Source organism: Limulus polyphemus, unplaced genomic scaffold (genome assembly GCF_000517525.1).
Source record: "Limulus polyphemus unplaced genomic scaffold, Limulus_polyphemus-2.1.2 Scaffold865, whole genome shotgun sequence".
Taxonomy (NCBI): Eukaryota; Metazoa; Arthropoda; class Merostomata; order Xiphosura; family Limulidae; genus Limulus; species Limulus polyphemus.
This window is the reverse complement of record NW_013666475.1, coordinates 238,725-241,842: the sequence shown is the minus strand read 5'-3', so window position 1 is coordinate 241,842 and position 3,118 is coordinate 238,725. Positions and strand designations below refer to the sequence as shown.

At 34.1% G+C, this 3,118-nt stretch overlaps 1 protein-coding gene across 1 annotated transcript in view; it reads right to left on the bottom strand.

Annotated features, from left to right (window-relative positions):
• Nucleotides 1-1,174: 1,174 nt before the first annotated feature.
• Nucleotides 1,175-3,118, bottom strand: part of LOC106460928 (tudor domain-containing protein 1-like) — a 73,305-nt gene continuing 71,361 nt past the window's right edge. The window contains exon 17 of the transcript XR_002610891.1: nt 1,175-3,042. The gene's annotated coding sequence lies outside the window, so the exon portion shown is untranslated. The remainder of the gene's footprint in view (nt 3,043-3,118) is intronic.

Genomic DNA, 3,118 nt, shown 5'->3' with positions numbered 1-3,118 from the left:
ATTGATATCTTGTAATGTGATTTGACAATTCAATAACGTTTTTGAGCTTTCACTGACAATACTTATTAAAGATAATTTTAAGCGTGAAAACTGTCCATATTTTGATGTCATGATATGTAAATTAAAAATTGTTATTTTATTGGTGATAATCTTGTTTTCTTGTGCCCAATAATGCATAATTTCATTTGATAAACACGTTTAGATTGAATGGTAATTTATAATCAGTCACAAGAACGTCGAATCTGAATCACTTGAAAAAAACACGGAGGTGCTTAACTTTTTTCCAGGTGTATATTTAAAAAAACAGTGAATAGTAGCCATATTTTACTTCAAAAGTTTTATTTTTTCTGTATTAAATATTTAACCTTTACACTTGAGAAGTTAAATTTTTCTGATGATCTAAACTTCATTCATTTTTATATTTGATCTATTTCTTACAGTATTTTACTAAATTGTACATGCTCATAAGTTTGCTTTGCTGATGATTGTTTGATTAAGTTCTAAATCATTCCTAATCTAGTTGCATTATAGAGTAAAAATTTTGTGTAACTTCTGAGCATCGATAGTATCTGCTAAAATGAATTGAGTTTTGAATAGAATTGAGGACAAGGAACACCATAAGGTTCAAGAGATCAATTAAAAATTGTAGAAAGATTTGGAGGTACACATGGATGGATATAGATGTCCAAATCGAACTGAAAAACATGAAGGGTGAGACAATGGAGGAGTGACAAAAGGGCTTCAAATGCATTTTTGAGTGTGAAAATCTTTCAGCTTCAAGGAGGCAAAATCCCCTGGCCCCCATACCCCCAAGCTTTCAGTGATTTTCTCATCTCTGTATGACACATAAAAGCCAAAAGTATGAATTGCAGACTGTTTGCAAAATGAAAATTCATTGAGGAATGAAGACATTACAAAGTAATGCCATGGCTGTGGTCAGAGCATTGCAGCATACTGCAGATAAAGTTGTAAACATCTGAAGTAAAGGTTCATAGGATTCAGAGTACAAACACTGGACTGGATAAGTGCAGAAAGATTCCTGATGATGCCCAGAGTCCAACATCTTCAGTGAAGTTCCTGAATGAGTCACAAACCAAGAGATTCATTGTACAGTTTAAATCAAATTGGAGCACACAAGATCTTGAGCAGAGAACATCTACTTGTTCCCAATATATTTAAGAGAGGTCATGGAGAATGTTCAGTGCCCTTGTACACCTGACATCAAGCTGCTTTATAAATAGAACAAAAGACAGCTCATTGTCAATGTTCTAAGAACTTTGTTTCAGCCACCTTGGAATTGTGCAATCTTCACTGGCAGTAGAAATGCTTGCAAATCATTTTAGATTATGACAATTTGCAGTGGTCCAGTTAATAACTTTTTTTATATTTGATGTCTGGTATGAAATCTGAAGTCATCCACATAGAAGCTGTATTCAACTATAGTTAACTATATAATGATGGCACTGATCTTAATGATAAATGACACTCAAGACAGCCCTGAGGCACTCCATGCTCCTTTGGGAAGAATTGTGTATGATTTGATTCCTTATGGATATGATATGGCCTCCTTGATAAAACTTAGATAAAAATAAGTAAACTGCAATATAACCCATATAAATGTAGGTCCTGTAATATACCAAATCTCCAGATGGTGTCACAAGCCTCCTCAAGATAAAAAAAGAAGAAACAAGATGCTCCCTCTTGAGAAAGGCTTTCCTCATTGATGTTTCTAGCCAAATCAGGTGGCCCACAGTGGATTGCTTTCTCCAGAAACAAAACTGGGTGTTGGAGAGAAAGTTGTTTGATTCAAGGAACCAAAAAAAGGTGTCAATTAACTATCCTCTCCAGAAGTTTTGACAGACAGTTAGTCAATATAAAATGTCTATAATTAGAATGAAACTTGGGATCTTTTCCAGGCTTAAAAGAGGTTGACAAAAGCCAGGCACATAAATGTGGTGCCTCCACCTGTCAAATCCCATTGAAAGAACAAAAGGTTGATAGAGACAGGACAGATCACATAGCATCTCATAATGGATGTCATCTAGTCTGTATTGCCAGAATGATGTAGAGCAAATCCCACCAGAGTGGTCAATTATAACTAAAAAGTTAAAACAAAAAGTAAATGGGGTTCTTTCTGCTCATGACTTGATGGCCAAAATGGCATGGGAACAGGTGGCTGTGGCTGAAGAGTGGAAGAAGCACTCTTCTAGTGGGCCAGGATTTCTTAAATGTCCAATTTGATGTTGCCAGTGTTCTGGGGCAAATTTCTCTGAGTACATACCTTACATAAACATGTAATTAATTTCTAAATGACAGATGATGGACAGAGCTTTCTAAACATATATGTTGAGTTTGTGTTAAGTTTTTACAGCAAACCAAGGAAATAAACGGTGGTGGGGTGTTAAAAGTAGAATGTCGCCAGTAGAAGAATTTAATCTCGAAGCAATAACACAAAACTTGTATGTATGACTCAAACCATTATTGTAATTAATTAGTAAACATTTATGTTTTGAAAATTATTATTATTAGCTGATTGTCCCATTACTTTTTCAAGAATTAAAATATCCAAAATAACATGTTGCTGTAATCATGTATTCTCCTTTACAGTTGTTTATTTTCAAGACAATAATTAAAAATTTTTGAGTAAATAAAATGATTAGTCTAAAATCCATCATGGAAGTATATAATTTGATTAGATCATACCCCCAAACACAAAGTATCAAGAGATATTTTGGGTATGTCCATTTGGAGCTTTTTAAGCATGTGATCTTTTTTACACGTATATCTAATGCACAAACTCAAATTATGTCTTTATACATAACAGCCAAGACATTTGTTATCAATAACTGAAAGGGTACGAGTATATTGCATTCTTCAATTAAAAATCAGTGAACATGAAATTTTGTGAATTCCTTTCCGTGTTCTCCTGTACTTCAGAGGGGAATATATAGAGTGCATAATGCTTTTCCCACCATATTTAGTTTCCACCATGTGCAGATGATTAGGATTTGAAACGTATTAGTCAGAAGTCAATTCATTTTCCTGCAAGAAAAGTTCTTGAAAGTGGGATTACATAACAGGTGTGTATCTCTAACTAACATTCAAATGGTGCGAGTGG